Source organism: Desmodus rotundus, chromosome 7, assembly GCF_022682495.2.
Source record: "Desmodus rotundus isolate HL8 chromosome 7, HLdesRot8A.1, whole genome shotgun sequence".
Lineage (NCBI taxonomy): Eukaryota > Metazoa > Chordata > Mammalia > Chiroptera > Phyllostomidae > Desmodus > Desmodus rotundus.
Genome location: NC_071393.1, coordinates 78,622,981 through 78,646,201, shown reverse-complemented (window position 1 = coordinate 78,646,201; position 23,221 = coordinate 78,622,981). Strand labels below are relative to the sequence as shown.

Here is a 23,221-nt window from a genome sequence, read left to right as displayed (position 1 = left end):
GGCTATTCCTGCTTTGACAGCAGCTCCAGTTGTCTCTTTCACATAATTTATCACCCCCTGCAATTTCATTTAAAGACTAGTTTCAAACTGTTTGGCAGAAAAGCACTCATTTTGCAGATGAAGAATGTGAGGCCAGATAGATGAGTTGAGTTCGCCCGCACAGTTAGATATTCAACTCCAGAACCATAACACAAATACTAAAATCCTAGACATAATGTTCTTTATCTGGGCAGAATGATACCTGTATTTACTTGGAATTTAATGATCTGTTACAGCACAAAAGTCTATGTACTTATTGTCTAAGTCTCTTGATAAGCATCAGCTACTACTTTACTCAATGATCTGGCATAAGAAGGGGCATAGTTTTTAAAGTAATACTCAAAGACAAGCTTTTAAAATCTGACTTTAAAAACTAACCAGAAAATACACACACTCATACAAGGTTACTAGACTCATAGCTCACACAATATGGAAACTACCTAGCAGATTTCTACTCTAATCAAATCCGTTGTCAATAAATCACAAAACAAATTAAAATGCAACAGAGAATGAGGGAAGTTAACTTCAGGGTCCACCAGTGTGTTCATTCCAGCACCATCTGTGCATCTATTACATGATTAGACTCTGTACTGGGCAATATTTAAATAACTGGGCAGCCCCATCACAAAGACCATATGTTTACAAGTGAGTAAGAATTGCCAACAGAAGAGCCATCAACTGCTCTGCAAAAGAATCTACTCTGAGAGAAATCTTCTATAAAAGTTTTAGTTTTTCCTACTGAAGTAAAATTATAGGCTTTGATTGACTGCATTCTTGGCGGTTTGGGAGATGTTTGTAGACAGTGGGGGAGAGGCAAGCTGAGAGTGTTGGGAAAGGAGTTCTTTCCAAAGACCTGGTAAACGAGAAATGCATTAGGGCTGCAGCGCAGTTATCACGTGTAATCACAAACCGAGTCACCCTCACATGCGCCTTGGTGGGGACGTCGTTATGCTTTCAGACCTCATAGAAGCACCCTGCAAAGTTTCACGTTGCTATGAAGTGGAAGAGGCACTAGAGGAAGAATATTATAGTGAATCTCATATATAGTTTCAGTGTTTACCACATATTTACATGCTAGACCATGCCTTTTGTGTTATTAAAAAGATGAACATGTCATCCCTTGCCAGATCATTTCTTACCAAAGAGGCATTTATTCTCCCTCCTTTTATATGGAAATTATTACATTGTTTGTAATTATTTGCTTTTGTGTTTGTTCGCCCCCACCAGACAGAGAGCAATTCTGTAGATCCACCACCTGGTACAGTGCCTGGCTCCTATTAGCTACTCACCAACCACTGAAAGGGAGAGAAGGAAGTAGCAGCCAAGTCACCAGAATGAGAGCAATACAGAAACACAGAAAAGGTGAGTTGTAAGATTAGTGCCATCAGCACACGGACTATGGAACTCAGTCTTAATGGGAGAAAACTGAAGACTGACATCAAGGCACAGTGTATCTTCAAATTTTGTTCTGTGTGTACCTATACCAGGATATGCCATTTTCATTTCAGAATGTAAGCTCAAAACAATTTGTTTGAAGTGACAGAAGTCTTTATGAAGGCCAAGTTAATTAACCTCTTTGGGACATTGCGTTTTTATTAAAGTCAAGGTTCTCCGGCTGAAGGTAAGCCAAACTCCTAGCACTCCACCTGCACCTCCACATTCCCCGTTAGATAATCTTTTCTGAGCACGTTACCTGTTCACGATCCTGAGCTGAGAGCCTGGCATGAGCATGTGTGATCCAGGCTAATACCATTTCAAGAGGCAGCAGCCAGATAGAAGGCTACTGAAGGGGGGAAAATCAAGTAAAAATGGGAATAAAACCAAAGACTAGATTTGCCTTGATTCCCCATAACTGACTGTTCAAAATTGAAATATCAGTGAAGACATACTGAAGTTTCTCTTAAGATTAACTGCATACAAAAGTTTGAAATTTCCAGGTCACAAATAGGAGATATACTATATTAAGTATGCTGGAAAATAATGTTGGTTCATCAGAAAACACTGCATAGCAAACATAACTCAATGAATAAAACTCTTAAGCATACAATTAAATCTTACAGTGTTGTAAAAACCTTAGTTCATGTTTTTACAAACTTTAATGTTACAAAAGGAGAAAACTGAGGATCAGAGAAATTTCCTTTGGTCTAAGATCTCTGAGGTAGTGTCAAAATGGGATCCCTAATTCCAACTAGGCTGCTCTCTTCTTTCTGTCCATCTGAAATAATTCACTAGTCATGCATCATTTATTCAAATAGCTTAAACAATGAGGAACTATTTGTTTTACAGGTCCAGAAACAGCAGGTTCCAGGTACCCATGACCAGCAACTCAGTGACGTCATCAAAGACCAGGTTCTTTCTACCTCTCCATTCTGCCTTTCTGGGTATAACTTCCTCCTAAGCCTGACTCCCTTCAGGGTTTCAAGGAAGCACTAATTGCTACTTTAAGTTGTCAGTGTTGGTTGCTTGTCAGTGTTGGTTATGAGAGGCAAGGAAAGAATATAAATTCCTTCCAATTTGGCAAACTTAGATGTTAGGCTCACTCCTGGTACTCTAATGCTAGAGGTGAGGTGGATACCTCAATAGATCCAGAGTGCCGTTATCCGCCTATAATTTAGGTAATAGATTTAGCTTGACCACTGAGTGGCAGTGCCTCAGTAATAGTTCAATTCAGAGAACAAGCAGCCAGAAATCCAAGCTGCCCTAGGGACATTTTAAATGCTCCCACCGCTACCCCACCATTCCTCAATATTTCCTACATCAAACTTCCAGAATGATATCACATCTGCAGTGAGCGAGACCTTGGCATAAGTTATTGTACCCATTTGCATGCAATTTCTGCTCCTGGTTGGCAAAGCACCATCTTCTCTTTTTTTTCTTTTTTTTTGGTGACACACAAAGCAGACCCAACTGGATCCAGCTTTGGGGGGTTATGTAAATCAGTGTTGCACATTAGTATACTGATGCCTGCACACCACCAGCAAATCAATTAAATTAGACTTCCTGAGGTTAGAACCCAGGTATAGGTAGTTTTTAGAGCTTCCCAGGTGATTCTAATATACAGCCAGAGTTGAGAATCAGTAGTGTATTAAATAGGTTGTGTGGATGAACTTCTCAGTTAATATCCTTGAGTTATCTAGTTATGGCCCAAGATCTTGAATTCAGTTTCTTTGCAATTTTCCCAGGTGACTTAATGCATAATCCATTTTAATAAAACATCATCTGTGATATAACAACTACCATTTTAGGTAAAAAATGCTGTGTCAGCTTCCTCTTAGAAAATGCTGTTCAATCAATGGATGAATGTCTGAACCAAAATATTATATAAGCATGAGGGTTTTTGTATTGCTTTCTATCTATTTCTGGGTGTAGTGTATAACATACATTGGCAACATTTCATTTTTATATTGTAATGGGATCTCCATAGGCTTATGTTGAAATTGGTTTTCTGCTGTAATCTCACACTTTAACAGCCTCTATAGACCTGCTCAGAAACTGACTCAAAATTGTTGTGAAGAATATTTGGCATCATAATTTATTTTTTTAAATTATACAAATGCCTCTCCTCCCCCCACCAAACCAATCATGAGAAATATTGAAGTACCATTATAACTACAATGGAAAGTAAATACCTGGCACATTTGATAGTTATTTTACAAAAGCTAGAAACTGTTTTTCCTCTCGAGTGCAGTCTTCAGTCATCCTCAGATTTTTAATAGGATTTTAACACCCATTTCAAATGATGGGGGAAAGCGACTTTATCACTTCTGTTCATATAAATATTAGGTTGAAATTAATATCATAAGCACCAGAGCTATTCAAAGTCCCTAGAGTACCCAGTTGGTGACTCCTCATTGTTAGACTCGTCCCATCCAGACTGCCTTCCAAATAAATCACATCACTGTGTTTTCTCCAGTCTCCTCACCAACCACCTCTGAAGTGACAGGAATAAACCCGCTTCCTCTGTGGTGAAATTAGCATTCTCAGTGGCCTCAGAGCCCGCAGGATTCAGAAGGGAGAAGGCCACCTGCTCTTCCTGGTCATCAACCCCTCTGCCCAGTCTCTCTGGGCAGCTGGAGTCTCACTTCCTGGTCCCACAGCATCTCTGGGGCTCTGCAGAGTTTCAAAGTGAAGGGCACCACTTATTGGCTGTAGGTCCTGTGAAGGACTTCATTTCCTAGTCAGTGAAATACAAGTATGGCCTCTTAGTGTCCTTGGGAAGATTAAGTGAGATCATCTATGGACTGTGTTCAATCAGTACAGTGTGCGGCACATAGTGAAGCCTCAGAGTTTACCTGCTGTTAACACACCATTGCTGCTGCTGATTGTTACCACCACAGCGACTATCCTGTACTTGTGTCTCGCACAGTCCTGTGTTTTTCTTACATCTAATTTCTCTTTTCTGTCACTGTTGCTGCCACATTGTACAGGCCCTTACCATATCCTACCTATACTAACATCGCAACAGTGTCCAGGATAATCTCCCGGTCCTGCCTCTAGCTGCTTGCCTGTCCTCTCCAGCAAGGAAAAGAAAGTAAACTAAATTTATCTTCTAGTCTACTTTATCACGCCCCTCAAATCTCCACAATATGACCCCTCTGACCTTTGCAAACCAACTCACTTTCTCAAAAACTATTTTCCTGACTTGTTGACACAATCCTTCAAAGCCCCATTCATTCCCTGGCTCCTGTAAGAAATTCACTAAGAACCTCAAGTTGAAATGAGAGAAGACAGATGCAAATTAACATGAAATGATTCTAGTGCCTAACTCTACCCCCTTTTTCTTAGTATAGCTTTTATTAACCCTCAGAACTGGAGCTCTGCATAACATGCTTTGGGAAATGCTGTTTTAGGAAAATGATAGGAACAAATCACAGGAGCCTAATATGTTCCTTCTCAATGTCCCCATGCACTAAAGAACAAAACACCAGCAGCTTGGGGTGGAGGGATATGGATATGAACAAGCTTAATTCAAGACCTTCTTCATGAGTCAAGTTTCCAGAGTCTGCACTTCTGTCAATAATCTCTGAGGAGAAGGCTATGGGAAGATGATGACATCTAGTGAGGTCAGCACATCACGCATGGCAATGACATCCAGCATCTGATGCTGCATCTCAGCCCCTTCAATAACACAAGAAGGGTGTGGGCTTCCCCCAGAAGGAGGAATTTCACTCTCCAAATCCCCTTTCCCACTGCTTTCTCAGATAAACCTTGTTGTTTGAGTTGGAGGTGATTCACCTAGTTGCTGCTTCAGGATGCACCAAACACTGTTCCACCCAATTAAGCAAATATAATAGCCCCAGGCTCTCAAAAGAAGGCCTTGCTAGTTGGTGCATGGGTTGGTCCAAAAGGCCATAAAAGCATGTTCCTCTGCCACTTCACTGTCCCTCAAAACACACAGCTCTTTAAACAGAAGAGGGAACTGTACCCACAAAGGTGATCTTTGCCTCTCCTCATTAGCACTCTGAGCCTTGTGGCGCTGCGCACCTGTTCTCACCTCCATTCCTAGTCTAAGGTACCGTGGCTGTGTAGCTGCAGCCACTGCCTCATGGTACAGTACAATAGGGGGACTGTGTAATTCATCATCCAGGCCAGAATACTTTTCAAAGCGAACGTGGGAACTATTAACAATTATATTAGAATGATAGGTACAAAGTAGGAAGTATATCACCATTCTTACAGGCTGTGGTTCACAGAAAAGGCTATGAGGGCACAAGCTTTTTCCTATACCCCCAGAGGCGAAGATGACAGAGTCCTCTGCTACCAGCCAACTAGTAGAAGAGAAGGAGCCCCTGTTCCATTTACCTACCATCAGGCAGGCCTTTTCTGCTAACCTGGTATTTAGAATGAAAATCGTCTGCAACTCTCACCCTCCAACAGAGTTGCACCCTCAGAAGGAAGGGGAGCTGGGTTCTGTGGTAATATCCCATCTTTGCCCACCTTATATATTCAAAGGAAAAAAGTAGTTTCCTTTTAAATTAAATCATGAAATTAACTATTAAAATTAATAATTCTGAAAACAGCTGGATTTGTGATAAACACACAAAAAGAAAAATCTAAGGTCACAATACAGAAGAAATAAGGGGAAAATTCCAATAACAATAACAGCTGGAAAATTAGAGAAAAAATCTTAAAAGTGTGCAAGACATAAAAAAATACCCTAAAATATGTAAATGAGTTAAAGGGTACTATTTGGCATGATTATGACTGAGATGATTAACTAATATAAAGATAACAGATCTTCCCAGATTAATTTAAGGATTTAATGAAATGCCTATCAAAACTGCAACAAAATTAGGAGATGAAGAAGTTACCACAGTGGTTATAAAGTTTATCTGTTGATATATTTTTTCAATTTTTTTTTGTTGTTTTCACAAATGGGAGATATCTAACCCTTACAAATATTAGAATATATTATAAAACTACAAATCCCCAAATACTGTTAAAATAATATTTTTAAAAGTAAGTGTGATATATAATCCCAGAGTCTCTATTGGAGGTGGCTTCATTAATCAAATTGGGAAGAGAGTGTTTCAATAGTGGTTGGAAAATATTTTTGGAAAAAAAGAAGACCTATATTCTCAGATCATACCACATAGCAAAATAACCCTAAATATATGTAAATATTAGATGTAAAATTCAAACCACAAAATAAAATATATGTACATATTTATCTGATTTCTCAGTGAAGAAAGATTTTCTACACATTAGAACAATGGAAGAAATTACAAAGAGAAAAGCAGACTACTTGGCTATATAAACCTCTTAAATTGCTATAAGTCAAAACAGCATAAGCAAAATTAAAAGGCAAGATCTGGAGCATATTTGTAACTAATGGATAAAAGAGGATAATAGTTGTGTTAGTTATCTAGTTCCATAACAAGGCTGCCTAACACAAAAACCAAAGCTTCAAAAGAATACCGCAGTGATCATTTATGGTTCACAGACTGAGGTTAGCAAAGGGTCAACTAGGTGGCTCTGCTGATCTTGACTGGGCTCTCTCTCTTGCCTGGGGTTAGCTAATGTCACCTGGTTTACAAGGCCTCTGCTCTTTTCCACCTGTCTCTCATCCTCCAGCAAGCCAGTCCTGCCATGTACTCACAATGACGGCAGATGTGCAGGAGGGAAAGCAAAATGTGCAAAGCTGTTGGGGCCTAGGCTCAAAAGTGGCACACAATCACTTTGCCTCATTCTCTGGAGCAAAGCAAGTCACGTGGAGGGGAAAGACTCTGCTTTTAAAGGAGGAACTCCAAAGTAATGGGACAAAGGGCATAACGGATATAAGGAAAGGTGAAAATTTGGGACCATTAGTGCAATCAATTTCCCACAACATCATTAATCAGTCAAGAAAATCTCATCCCAATTAATAAATGGGCAAAAGATCACAAAAAGATATACAGATGGCAAATAAAAGTATGAAATCTTAATCAATTAGAATAAATAAAATACAATTTTAAAATATAGTGTTTTAAAGTATAATGTTTCAAAATATAATTTTCTTTTTTTATTGTTGTTCAATTACAGTTATCCCCATTTTCCCCCCATTATTCTCCCCTGCCCTACCCACCTCCCACCTCCCACATTCAATCCTCTCCCCTGTTGTCTTTCTCCATGGGTCCTTTACACATGTTCCTTGACTCTACCCTTTCTCTTCTTTCCCCCCTTTCCTCCCTCTCCCTCCCTCCTCCCCTCTGCTCACTGTCAGTTTGTTCTTTATTTCTATGTCTCTGGTTCTATCAAAAATATAATTTTCAAAACAAGAAAACATACTATCATTTCTTAATCTATTTTATAATTTGGTGCTATGCAAGGAATAGGAATCGGACACTCATATGGAGCTGGAACAAATGCACTAATAATTATTAATACAATATTATTTTCTAGTGGAACATGGGGCAATGTATATCAAAAGTGTTTTCACCATTACCTCAAACTTAAAAGACATAAATATACCTGAATAGGTTTGTAAAATATAGAACACAAAAAAATAGACCATTATCAAGCTATCATAGCAATACGAGCGTACACTATAGGCATTTACTGAAGTCTGAGAGAGAGAAAGGAGAAATGGAGACAAGAAGGCAGATGACTAAGGTACACATCTGAACAAACAGTGCCCCAGATGCCAGCTTTCCCTAAGTAATGAGGAGCAGTCCTCTTGGTAGCATGCACTTAGGTGCTTACCCAGATTCATCTTTCCTTTTCATACTCTATAAGGCTGTTGTCCAGGCATCTACTCCGTTTCCTGAAATTGTGAAAAATATAACCCAGTCTGTACACAGAATTTTTCTGACAATGATCACTGGTCCTGATACAGGCACATAACCTAGGATGAGCCGATCCTACCAAAGAGAAGAATATATATTCCATGCTTGGGAGAAAGACTTTTCTCTTTCTCCTCATGGTTATGAATCAGGAAGCAGGTACCCTGATCACCACTGGTGATCATTTCACAACCACAGCCCTAGAAGGTGGCAGAGCAGAGACATGGAAAGAATCCAGGTCCTGGGTGCCCTCACTGGACCTCTGATCACCATGCCTGGAGCCTGCTTTGCCTCTGGTCTCCCAACTATGTCTCATTGTTGAAGTGAGCTTGAGTCCAGGCTTTCTGTTACTTGTAGACAGAGGCATCCTAACCAGTGCACATCTCCCCCAACACACACACCTTCTCCTATAAATATCTCCTTCCAAAATATGTGCAGCCTTTGGAAATGAAATTTCTCTTTTTTTTGACATTTATTTTTTTTATTTTTTTTAGCATTACAATCCTGAATTGTATTATTACACATAAATCCTCAATATAATGTAAGTTAATTTTTTAATTTTTATTGTTATTCAATTACAGTTGTATGGCTTTTCTCCCCATCCCTCCACCCCACCCCAGCTGAACCCACCTCTCTCCCCCACCTCCACCCTCCCCCTTGATTTTGTCCATGTGTCCTTTATAATAGTTCCTGTAATCCCATCTCCTCACTGTCCCCTCCCCACTCCCCCCTGGCTATTGTTAGATTGTTCTTAACTTCAATGTCTCTGGTTGTATTTTGTTTGCTTTTTTCTTCTGTTGATTATGTTACAGTTAAAGGTGAGATCATATGGTATTTGTCCCTCACCGTCTCACTTATTTCACTTAGCATAATGCTCTCCAGTTCCATTCATGCTGTTGCAAAGGGTATAAGCTCCTTCTTCTATGCAGCAGAGAGAAAGATGGAACTGAAATTTCTTTACAGACTTAATAAAATGACACAGAAAAACATTGATCAGTGCTACTGGCCACTTCTGCCTCTTGAGGAAAACACAGTGTGAGATATTCCTGCCCCAGCTCCCCTCTAGCCAGGTACTAGAACAGCACTTCAGACACCCCTGAAAGTATGAGATGAATGAAGTGGCAGTGGTGGTGGCCTGCATTCTATAGACCTATTTGTAGCTACAGACACAAGCCAGAATCTCAGACCAAGTCTGTTATGTGAGACCAAAAGGGCCTGTCCGTATGCAATATCTCCAACCATATTCCTCACTTAAGGCAAGTCTGTTTGGGGCTTGGTGTTTCTAATCCATGAAAACTCTACTTGTTCTCATATTAAAGATGGTTATAGTCCCAATATTTTCTTATCTGAAAACCAAGATGCTGAAGATGTGCTACAGTAAATGTCTTTTATAAAGATATGAGTTGCAATTTTGTTCTCCAAATCACAATTTTTAAGCTCTATTACAGTGATTATGACCTTTCATTTGAAACGTTCTTCCAATTTTTTAAAGCCATATTTATATGATTAGATACAAAAAGAATATTTTCAACACACTTTTAATAGGACGTAAGGGTCCAATAAAACAAATGTTCTGTGGATATGAGGAAGTTCAAATTATTGGTGTCTTTTTCAAAATTTTTATTAAGATTATATTGAGTTTCAGCATTGAGCTGGAAGCTATTCCTATAGCACAAATGCAAAAATTCATCAATTTTGACTGCAAGATAATGCAAATGCTGTCCTTCCCAGTACCTTAATGAATAATTAATATCATGTTCAATGATCGGGCTGGAAGCACAAATCAGCTGGCCAAAATAAATTGGATTTGTATTGAAGAAATAGTTCTACATGCTCATCACAAAGATTACTGTTTCTTTTAAGAAAAGCCTATAACAGTGTGAAATGAAGCACTATTGGAATACCTTGCTGCTACCTGCATGAATAATCATTCCTTTTTAAACTACTCTGTCAAAGCACTAGCTGATCTTAAAAATTAAAGGACTATTTGTAAAAGAGAATTGCTCAATAGCAACAAAAATTAAATTGATTTTATGAAATAGGTACACATCTTTTCCATCCCCTTTGAACCCATATTTCCAATGCTTTGGATCCAAAGGAAGCCCTTTCTAGCAAGGCGGCGTCACACACCCTGCCCAGTGCACTTCCCAACCACTGTCACGTCTACTCACCGGTAGAGGTGTGAGAAAACTGTAAAAATGCTGAAGTATGTGAGGCAGCCTATGAGTTTAGAAGAGTGGATGGTCACCAGATTTCACTGCAGAAGTCTGAAGAGCATAAAAAATCAAAATCAGAAGAAAGCACAAAGTCCATTACATTGAATCATTCTTCTTGTTTCTGAAACCTCACCAAAAAAAAAAAAAAAAAACATTTTTGTCAGAAGCAAACTTGGGAGACACAAAAGACCCCAAGGGCCCATTTCTTTTATAAATAGAGGTAGATACATGATGGTACTAATGATGAAATCATTGAACAAACAAAGCAATTTAGAAGTGGGAGAGAGGGTGTTCTAATTTATATAAATAGAAATATGTCAATAAAGGTAATGATAACTCATATTTGAGCTAAATGTATGGTTTTAAAGTCGTGTTAATGGAAAATTGTAGGTTCAAATGCTCTTGAAAAATATATATCCTTCTATAGACTAGTGTTAATGTAACAACTTACATAATTAACAAAACAGATAAGGATGCTAAGCTAGTAATTTTTAATCAAAACAGAATGTTATAAATGATCATAAATACTATCAAGTTATCATAGTTTAAAAAGAAAGGCAGCAATTAATCATGAAGCAATGTGTCTGGGACTTTGCCAAGAGTGCCTTATCTGTACCTATACGTACACACAGTTTTGCCACATTGTCAATTGCTAGGCCCCATTTGTTAAATTACCATATTTTGCCATGTATAATTCACATTTTTGCCCAAATTTTTGAGGGAAAAATAAGGGGGTACATTATACACGGGTAGTACTAATTCCACATCTGTGTAAATGTTTTTCATTTCTTTATTTATGCTTATGTGTTAAAAAATGTGGGTGTGCATTATACACGGCAAAATACGGAAATACTACTCAGTAAGGTGCTAAGGGCACATATTTTAGTTTATGAATACACTTTCTGTGATTAATGAAAATAAAACCCAATGATATTGGGTTCTCTGGGTAGATGCTATGTAAAGAAAGGAGTTGAATTTTGAATCTGTTTTTGAACCATCAGGAAGACTTTTGTGGACCTCAGTGGACCACAGAATATAAGGGAGGGACCCCCCAAAAAACAGAATTATCTTCTGGAGGATGGGCCCCTTGTAGTACAGGCCTTCCACACTATGTGAGTGTTCTAGGAACCCAACTGTGTCAGTGTACCAGCTGGCATTGTTGTGAGAGGCTGTGTTTGGCTTCTGTGAATTTTTTTTGAAGACTCTTTCAATGTGTTTACCCATTCATCATGGGTGGTTTACAAGCACCTGCCTGCACTGCGCTGAGTGTTCAGCAGTTTTGGACCAAAAACGGCATGACCCCATGCCCCACCCTCCCTTTTCAGCTTATCTTGCCAGAGTGACTTTTTTTTTGTTTCCCTGGAGGAAAGAATTCCTCAAAGGGAAACGTTTTGCTGATGCGGAGCCAATGTGGAAGAGGTGAAACAAAAAACAGCAAAAGCATTAAAAGGCATCAAAAATCAATGAGTTCCAAAACTGTTTTGAGCAGTGGAAAAAAACATCTTGATAGGTGTATTGCATCAAATGGAGAGTACTTTGAAGGTGACTGAAGTTTAAACATGTAAGAATAAATATACAATTTTTATAAATAAATTCCAGTTTTGAGGGGTTCCCCTCATATGGTTTGATCATTGCTGTAAAGATAACCTATTTCTTAATGTTCTTAAATTTAAAAATGGAACTCCCCATGAAGGACATGCTTCTTCCGTTTACTTCTTTCTATCCATAAGTCTTAGTTATTGCAGCCTCAGGCTGAACAAAACTACTCTAAACCTCTTCCACATGGCAGCTTTTTAATTAAAAATGAATGGTTTTGTCTCTATATGTCTTCTCTCCTCCAGCCTAAACATTGCTATGCTTTTGGACATGGCTTAGAATCCCAGCACATCCTGGTCACTCTCTGCTGAAGGGAAGTAAAGTGCTGAGTTTGAATATCTAGGAGAGAGGAGGAGAGCAGGGTGAAAATATTGACATTAGCAGAGAAAATGGCATAACCAGAGATTCGAAAAGAGGAAAAGCACCTGGTAATCTCAGGGCAGAGTGGAGGGAGGGGAGGGCGGAGAGAGATGGTGAGCAGGGCAGCCTGCCAGGAGTAGAAGGTGGTCAATAAAGAAGGCAGTGCTGGCAAGCTAGAATGGAACCAGACAGTATACTGCCCAGCTGAAGAATTTGGATCTTACTCTGTGTTTGGGAAGAAGCCAAGAAAGCTTTCAAGTACAAAAATAAAACGTTTGAAGTAATATTTTAAGAACATTAAATCTGACAGGAGCATAAGGCTAGCCAGGAGGTAAGATGTTGAGTTAGAAGACAACAAAGTATTAGAAAGTATGGACTTGAGCTCCAGAGCCCAAAGGTCTGATATAAAATTCCTGCTGGGGGCTTACTCAGTGAATGTAGTCAAGTTACTCAACAGCCCCAGGTCCATTTCCACATCTGTAAAGCAGGCATAACACTATTACCTGTTTAGTAGGCAGGATGCTATCACGTGAAAAAGGATTACTTTATCTCTGAGACATTTTATATAAATTTCATTACAACCACAAAACAATAATCCAGAGTATAAACAAAACATAAAAAATGGAAACTGAAAAAAATCATAAAAACCACCCAACTAAAGTGACAAAGAAACACAAGGGAGAAGAAACAATGAAGTTATAGAGCAACCACAAAACAAAAGATAAAATGTCAATAGTAAGCCCTCATATGTCAATAATCACCCTAAATGTAAATGAATTAAATTCACCAATCAAAAGGCACAGAATGGCCGGGTGGTTTAAAAACACAAGACCTAGCTACATGATGTTTTCAGGAGACTCGTCTCAGCTCTAAAGACATAGACTCAAAGTGAAAGGAGTGAAAGATGATACTGGTAGCTAAAGAAATCAAGTGTAGCCATACTCACATCAGACAAAATAGACTTCAAGCCAAAAATGATATTGAGAGAGAAAAATGGATGTTATATAATGATAAAAGGAACAATCGATCAAAAAGACATAATATTTATTAATAAATATGCACTCAACATAGAAACACAAAAGTATATAAAGCAACTATAACAGATTTAAATAAAGAAATTGACAGCTATACAATAATAGTAGGGGACCTTTAACACCCACTTATATCAATCAACAGATTGTCCAGACAAAAGGTCAACAAATAAAAATCAGCCTAATGACACAAGATATATGAACTTCATAGATAATATATAGCACATTCGGCACAAAAGCAGCAGAATACACATTCTTTCATCTGCCCATGGAACATTTTCAAAAACAGACCATGTGTTGGGACACAAAACCAGTCTCGGTAAATTTAAGAATACCAAAATCATATCAAGCATTTTTTCTGACCACAATGATATGAAGCTGGAAAAATGACAAATGTATGCAGACTAAACAACATGCTTTGGAGCAACTATTGGGTCAATGAAGAAATCAGGAAAATCAAAAAATACTCAGAGAAACGTGAAAATAAAGATACGACATACCGAAGTCTATGGGATGCAGCAAAAGTAGTCCTAAGAGGGAAGTTTATAGTTGATGCAGGCCTACCTCAAAAAACAACAAAAATCTCCAATAAACAATCTAACCTTACACCTAAGGAAACTAGGAAAATAAGAACAAAACCCAAATTTAGTAGAAGGAAATAATTAAATCTCAGTGTGAAAAAAAATACAATAGAGATGAAAAAGACAATAGAAAAGATTGATTAAACTAATAGCTGGTTCTTTAAAAATATAAACAAAATTAACAAACCTTTAAGTAGACTCACTACAAGAAGAGAAGCCTCGAATAAATAAAATTAGAAATGAAAGGGAAGTTACAACAGATACTACAGAAAAACAAAGGATTTTAAGGGGTGACTGTAAACAGTTCTATGCCAACAAATTGGACAACCTAGAAGAAATGGATAAATTCTTAAAATCGTACAACCTTCCAACACTGAATAATAAAAAAAAAAAAAAATAGAGAATCTGACTAGATCAATGGCCAGTAAGGACATTGAAACAATACCAAAACCTCCTAAAAACCTATGTCCAGGACCAGATAGTTTCACTGCTGAATTCAACCAAACATTCAAAGAAAACTTTATACCTATCCTTCTCACATTCTTCCAAAGAATTGAAAAGAAGGAATACTTCCTAACTCATTTTACAAGTCTACTATTACCCTGGTTCCAAAAGAGACAGGGACAACACACACACAAAAAAAAATTATAGGCCAATATTTCTGTGAACATAGATGTAAAAATGTTCAACAAAATATAAGCAAACTGAATACAACAATACATGTAAAGGATCATACATCATGATCAAGTGGGATTTATTCCAGGGATGCTAGGATGGTTCAGTATCCACAAATCTATCAATATGATATACCACATTAACAAAATAAAGGATTAAATAATATGATCAAATACAGAAAAAATGTTTGACAAGATTTAACATGCATTTATGATAAAAAGCTCTTAATAAAATGGGTATAGAAGAAAACTACCTCAATATAATAAAGGCTATATATGACAAACCCACAGCTAGCATCATATTCAAGTGAAAAATTGAAAGCTTTTCCTCTGATATCAGGAAAAAGACAAGGATACCCAGTCTCACCACTTTTATTCAACATAGTATGGGAAGTCCTTTCCAACGCAATTAAGCAAGAAAAAAATAAAAAATATCCAACTGTCACTATGTGTTGATTCCATAAGTTTATATATAGAAAATCCTAAAGACTCCACAGAAAACTATTAGAAATTATAAACAAAGAGTAAAACCACAAGGTACAAAGTCAATATGCAAAAATCCATTGTGGTTGTATACACTAACAACAAACTATTAGAATGAAAAATTAAGGAAATAATCCCATTTATAATTGTAAAAAAAAAAAGTAAAATACTTAGGAATAAATTCAACCAAGGAGGTGAAAGTCTTCCTTTGAAAACTATATGTCTTACTTTCAAAACTATAAGACATCATTGAAATTTAAGAAGGCACAAAGAAATGGAAAGACATTTTATGCTCAAAGATTGAAAGAATAAAATTGTTAAAATGCCCATATTACCTAAAGCAATCTATATATTTATCGCAATCCCTATCAAAACTCTAATGGCATTTTTCACAGAAATGGAACAAAAAACTCCTAAAATTTGTATGGAACCATAAAAGACTCAAATTAGCCAAAGCAATCCTGAAGGAAAACAAACAAATAAACAAAGCTGGAAGTATCACACTCCCTGGTTTCAAACTATACTATGAAACTATACTAATGAAAACAGTACAGAATTAGCAGAAAAACAAACAGCGAAACCAATGAAACAGAATGTGAGCCCAGAAATAAACCCACACATACACAGAAAATTAATTTACAACAAAGGATCCAAGAATATGCAATGTACAAAGGAAAATCTCTTCAAAAAATGGTGCTGGGAAAACTAGACGACCATAAGCAGAAGAATAAATTGAATCACTACCTTATACCATACACAAAAATTAACTCAAAATGAATTTAAGACTTGAATGTACGACCTGAACCCATATAAAACATAGAAAAAAATATAGGCACTAAGCCCCTTGACATTGGTCTCAGTGGTGTTTTTGTGGATTTGGCTCTAATGGCAAGGAAAATAAAAACAAAAATGAACAAATGGGACTACATCAAACTAAAAAGCCTCTGTACAACAAGGGAAACCATCGAGAAAATGAAAGGGCAACCTACCAAATGGGAAGAGATATTTGCAAATCATACATCAGTAAGGGGTTAACAAAGAGCTCATACAATTCAACAGCAACAAAAAACAAACAACCCAATTTAAAAAATGGGCAGAGGAACTAAATAGGCATTTTCCAAAAAATATAAAAGATGATCAAAAGGCATATGGATAGATGTTCAACATCACTAGTTATTAAAAAATACAAGTCAAGTTATTTTATTTTATTATTTTTTAATTTTTTTATTTTTATTCAGCTACAATAAATTGAGGACAGTGAAAAAAATAAATAATACAAGTCAAAACTACAATGAGATATCACTTCATACTTGTTAGAATGGCTATTAGCAAAAAAAAATGTATAGAGAAAAGGGAAACTTCATACACTGTTAGTGGGATGGTAAACTGGTGCAGCCACTAATTATGGAAATAGTACAAAAATTTCTCAAAATATTAAAAATAGAACTCCCACATGATCCAGCTATTCCACTTCTGAGTATTTACCCAATGAATATAGAAATACTAATATATGCATGATGTTCATAGCGGCATCATATTTATAATATCCAAGAATGAAAACAACCTAAATATATGGGTCTATTGACAGATGAATGGATAAAGAAGATGTGAGATATATTAAGCCGTAAAAATTAAAATATTGCGCCCTGGTGTGGATCAGTGGATTGAGCGCTGGTCTGTGAACCAAAGGGTCACTGGTTTGATTCCCAGTCAGGACACATGCCAGGGCTGCAGGCCAGGCCCCCGGAATGGGATACTCAAGAGGCAATCACACATTGATGTTTCTGTCCCTCTCTTTTTCCCTCCCTTCTCCTCTCTCTAAAAATAAATAAATAAAACCTTTTAAAAAAATACTGCCATTTGTGACAACTTGGGTGAAACTTAAGGTTATTAGGTTGAGTAAATTATCAATAAGTCAGATGGAAAATGTCAAATACTGTATAATTTTATTTATATGTAGAAAATAAATAAACAAACAAAACAAACTCATAGATGCAGACAATAAATTGGTGGTTACCAGAGGGGAAGGGGTAGGGGAGGGCAAAATTGTGAAAGGGGGTCAATTGTATGATGATGAGTAGAAACTAGATATTTGGTGGTAAGCACACTGTAGCTGAATTATAATGTACACCTGAAACTTATGTAATATCATAAACCAATGTTACTTCAATTAAAAAAATAAATATTACTATATCAGAGATTGGTTGTGAGGATTAAATGGGTTAATATGTGCAAAACACTTGATATACAACACATAGTAAGCACTTAACAAATGTTAACTTGTGCAGTTATCGTCTTCATTATCATCACCATCATTATTATTAGGCAACAGTGGAAATAAGATAAGATCTTGAACTGGAGTTATGGCAAAGGGAATGAAAAGGAAGGGGCATATTTGAGATTTGCTGCAAGTGAGATTTCTTACTCTCCTCCATAGCCTTTGTCTTGCCACTCATTGCTGGTCAGGGACATGAGTTGGGGTCCAAGTATGTGTGAGAATAAATTAAATTTCTGTAAATAAGCTAAACAGTCCCATTAATTTTAGACACTTCAGAGCACAAGTTATAGCTATACAGACCATGTCCCTAAACTTCTGTCTAATATACCTACTCTGTATACTATCCCAAGTCCCCTATTCACATCTGCCAGCTGTTTTCAGATTCTAAAGTTTCTTGGGCCAGGGGGGAAAATACTGAACTTGTAAACCCACGTATTGACATATTTTTAGTGTATTTTCATTTAAAATATTAAAAAGTTCTGGGTTCTAAACTTTGTAGGTTCTGGATTCTAGAACTTCACCATTAATTAATTCTCCATCAATTAAATAATTTAATATTCAACTTAACCCATAGGAATTAGGGTTTAAATTATTTCAACTAATTCATTAACATACTATGTATATTTCCTCATAAAACAAAAATATTACCTATAATAAAAACTTTCACAGCTGGCTTATGTGTCCTTATTATCCACATTCTCATTTCTTTTACTGTTAGAAAAAATTGTTAAGTTTACATCATCTAAAAATTAAAAGGAGAGTTCCAGGTGAATTAATTATATCCAACTCCTATAATGTCAAACCTTCACTATCTTTTATACCCAAGAACCAAAATGGCATTAGGGGAAACAGAGTACAGTTAGTATCTGTTAGTTGATAATGTCATATGGCTGGAGAAATTCCAGGAGAGAAAAAAACATTGAACTTATCATTTAGAAAAGAATGGCCTCACAGCAGCTCCAGCGAAAAGGGGAAGAACTTGTGTGTTGACTTAGGAAAAACATCTAATAAGAATGCCAGTCCCCTTAATATATAGACGTATTAAAAATGTTTATTTAAACCCATTTGTTATATTTTAGTTTTATATGTTATCAGTATCCTGCAGATGTCTTATTATACTAGTGACTGACATCTGCTTTTTTTTTTAATAAACACTTCAAACTACTATACTGACTTGAAAATGCTGAGAGCTGTACCTACCAAATTTGTCCTCTTCCTACATTTAAATTCATACTTTAAATTCAAATGTTAGCTAGGTCTCCAAACACCACTGTCCCTACCCTGCACCCTGTTCAGCCCCATTTTACATTTATGTATGTGCCCACCCACATGCTCATTACACACCATGGACTTTGTTACAGTGAGTCAGCATGAGACGGGCACACAGTAACATCTAACAGATGCTTTTCATCAGTGAAAAAAGCCTGTGAAAGACTTGCAACCGCTCTATCTTTTCTCTCTTGCTGCCTTACATACGGGTCCCGCCTTTATCAATAAATAACAATAGGGCTTCTATAAATGAGGATCTGGAGTCTTGGAACAAGTCAATGAAGTCAAAACACGCCTAAAACAAGAGCTACATAGGTGGTCGCTAGAGGTGACTTCAACTGCTAAGACCTAGATTCTCTGACTCTACCCATGATTTCTCAGACCATTTCTGAGGCCTTTAACACCTGGTGGTATTACAGAAAGGCCATATTGTCTAGGTAAAGTCTGGGTGCTCTACTCAGTACTTGGCCAAGTTCACCCCTCTCTGACATGGAGTCTGGAACTGAACCCAGGCTCATCAGTAAAATAAGGATAATAATAGAATCTAATCCACAAGGATATTTATGGCACTAAATGAGATAATCCATAAAAAATACATAGCTCAGTGCTTGGGCTATACAGGAAGTGCTGAATAAATGTTAGCCATTATTGTATCAACGAGACATGGTGGCATTTCTTCCGTTTGATCTCAACGACTACTCACTGCAGCAAAGCAGCTGCCGTATCACATTATTCCAATAGAGCCGCAGCAGCACTCCTTTCAGTAGCAGGGCCAGGACATGCATCTCAGTGACTGAAAGTCCCACCTGGGTGAAGTTAATTGAGTCTTCTCGATTAAAAACATTAAGAATACATACTGTCTTGTACATGTGCCTTGAACAACTGAAAGCAGTAAGAATAAGAGTTTAAGAATAAGAGTTAAAATAAAGACCCCACTGCCACAAACCTCCAGACCCTCAAGAAGAGGAGCTCCTCTTACACACCAGGTCACTCCTGGCCAGGGATAGCGGTGATAGGAGATTTCAATCAATGGGCACCATCATTGTCAAACTGCTGCTTAATATTTTTAAATAAATTCCATTAGAGAAGCCCCAACATTTTGGAAAAGAGCAAATGTCAGGACCCGCTTCGAAAGAAGAAGAATGACCCTTAAAAGGATAAACAAGTCAGCTTAATGTCACAAACCCTGAGTGATACTGGAAAAGATCATCAAATGATTGATTTATAATCACTCAGGAAATTAAGAGTTAACAAGTGCAATCAAATAGCTTTGGGAACTACAAATCATACCACATTAATTTAACAGAAGGGCGCATTATCTAAACAAGGGCAGCAGGGATGAAAGAGCCAGAGATGATTCTCTCTCGGGCTCACAGCAACTTCAGAATCTCAATCTTAAGGGATTTTCAGAGGGACAAGGAGAGCTTGGTCTGGATCATAGAGCCCTCAGAGGGGTTGTTTGTCCTTAACTCAAGATGATTTACTTGGGTTATTGTTTCCAGAAAAAGGCCTAGAGACTATTTTAATCCTTTACTGATGTAGCTAAACATAAGAATATGAGGAATAGTAAATATATTATTCATGTATTTTTATAATCTTCCTCTTTCCCCACTTCAATAATACTGCAAAGTAGTTATTTTCTTCACTTGCAAATGAAAAAACATTAATCTGAGAGGGACAAATGTGAGCTGTCCCAGGCCATATAGCTGGTAAGTGGTAGAGCTATGGCTCACACTCAAGTCTGTGTCTCCAGAATCTGGGCCAATAAGAATTGTCAAAACCACAATTTATAACAAGTAATTTCATAAGCCCTTTGCCTGAAAAACTGAATAAAAATAATCCACTTATTTTTCTCATACCTCAAGCTACAGAAATTTGGTTACGATGACAGTCAAGTACAATCTTCAAGAAGGGAGACATTTAATGAAAAAATGTGCAATCTAAGAAAGGAAGGATATTATCAGGCACTCAGCCCTAACTTTCTCATGATTGTGGGAGTATGGAAGGGTGAGATGCAGGAAAGCTTCTGTCAGTTTGTGGCTAAATGCATATCAATTGTAGTATCATTTCCTGGTCCTTCACTGACTTTCCAAATGATTACCTCAACTCCCACAACAAGACACACACTCACACAGAATCTGAATTCTGAGACAATTACACCTATTTGCCATTGTTGGGAACCTCCCTGCCTGGTTTCAGAGGCTGTAATCCCCAGTGGCTAAGGCTGAGTGAAAAGACCTTGGGACCATAAGCCATTTTGGAGACAAAGCTTATCTTCCTGGTAGGGGGGCTGCCTCTTCCCCCTTTCATTTCACCCTGCTTGTCCCCTGGCAGATGACCAGTTAGCCAATGACAGGTAAGATTCCTCAAAGGAGGGACGACCTAAGACAGGCACAGTCACGAAGAGGCCCTCGGGGAAGGACTTGTGGAGCTATAGAAAAAGGGGGTGATGGACTGTTGCCCCTTGGCTTTGACAGAGCCTGAGTCCTCATTCTGTCTGCAAGAAGTCTCCTAATCTCTTGGTTGCCTTACTTCCCCTCTCTGCCTTAAACCTGAAACAATGCCAGAGGTGGGTGTGGCCCTGTGCTGGAAAAGGCAGGTTCCCCAGGGCAATCAGGCCTGAGAAAGAATGCATAAAATCCTATGAAACCTGTTTTGCTTATACCCTCAATTTAAATGATAAGGGTCCAAGACTGAAATGAGCTTGTTTCCCCAAAGTTTTATGGCCCTTTAGCCATCTGACCCTGACTTTAAATAAGCCCTCATAGTTCTTTGAATGTTATCTATTGTTTGATCATTACTGCCTGACAATGATTGATGAGCTTTCCATATACACCCTGTATTCCTAGGCAAATTAAGCCAATAAAAGCCTGTCAAGGCGAGGGTCAGGGCACTCTCCTCTTGAGAGAGTAGCCATGTGTCCCTTTTCCTCCACAGGACTCGGTAGTCCATGTGAATTTGTCTCATCTCAGCCACAATGCCACAGACACTGCTTGCAGATGACCACATCATGTTGTACCCTATACATGGCCCTGGTACAGTAGTATCAGTTAATTTAAACAAAGACAAGCATAAAATGTAAAACAGAATAGGCTCCTGAAATGGTAACATGAGGAGGTGTTTTACAGATCTAGCCCTACCTTCCATTTTACAGGTGAAGATTCTAATCCAAAGAGGTTAAGTCACTGCTTGCCCAAGATCACACAGTAATGTGATTTTAGTCAGGACAGGACAAGAACCTCGTACTCTGGATCTGATATCTCAGTGCTTTACTACCATAGCTAAGTGACAGAAAATGAACGAGTGAATGAGTGAATGAATGAAAAAACAAACACGATTCAAAATCTCTCATACACAACACAAATAAAAATGAATAGTTACTAGTAATCAAGTTACTAAAAATGAACAGTTACTAGTAAATCTAGCAGATATTAACCAACTACAGAAGATGTTTTTGAATATGTTAGCAATACAGTACTTTCAAAGAAAAATGATGGTAACAGATTCCAAGGGGTCGCGAGTGTAACAAAAGCAGCATGATGACCAAGGGGCCAGATATAATTTTTCCTTTGTACAACAAAACCCTTCTTAGAAGACAGTGCAGTTTGTTCCCAAACTTTAAAAAAGAGGTGATTGAACTGGAAAGAATTGAGAATACAGGAACAAAATGATTAACCTTTTCCCATGTGATCTACTTTGCTTATTAAATGAACCAAGGCTAGAAAAGAGGTGGCTTGAGTACCTGATGTAATTTGATGCCAAAAGTTAATTGAATGAGAGGGACAAGATTTGAGACATTGAAAAGAGATTTAAGTTGTTCATAACAAAAAAATAAATGTTTTTTATTTACTATTTTTTTAATTTAATCTTTATTGTATTGTTTACTCTTTTCCATTTCCATTTAGTCCCCTTATATCACCCTGCCCCCGGCAATCACCACACCATTGTCCACGACCATGAGTCGTTTTTCCTTTTTGCTCAATCCCTCCACTCCCTAACCTCCCCCTCCTCACTAGCTGTCATCCTGCTCTCCATCTATGAGTCTGCCCCCATTTTCCTTGTTAGTTCAGTTTGTTCATTAGATTCCACATATGAGTGAAATCATATGGTATTTGTTTTTGTCTGACTGGCTTATTTCACTTAGTATAATGTTCTCCAGGTCCATCCATACTGTTGTAAAGGGTAAAATTTTCTTCCTTTGTACAGCCAAGTAGAATTCCATTGTGTAAATGTCCCATAGTTGTTTTATCCACTCATTTAAAATATGTGTCTTGACCACCCAGACAACAATGCTCTGTAAAGTCCTGTGGAAGAGTCCTGAAATCATCCTCTACCCAGAAGTACTCATACCTGCTTAAAAGAGACACAAGCAGTCTGTGCTGGGTGAGGAGAGGAGCAGAGGGGCGCCAGCTGTCAGTGGCATGGGCATCTGT

General features: G+C 37.7%; 1 long non-coding RNA gene across 1 annotated transcript in view; it reads right to left on the bottom strand.

Moving 5' to 3' along the window:
* Positions 1-10,475: 10,475 nt before the first annotated feature.
* Positions 10,476-23,221, bottom strand: part of LOC123480540 (uncharacterized) — a 164,460-nt gene continuing 151,714 nt past the window's right edge. Inside the window, exon 5 of the long non-coding RNA XR_006656592.2 lies at positions 10,476-10,567. This is a non-coding gene — a long non-coding RNA (uncharacterized lncRNA). The remainder of the gene's footprint in view (positions 10,568-23,221) is intronic.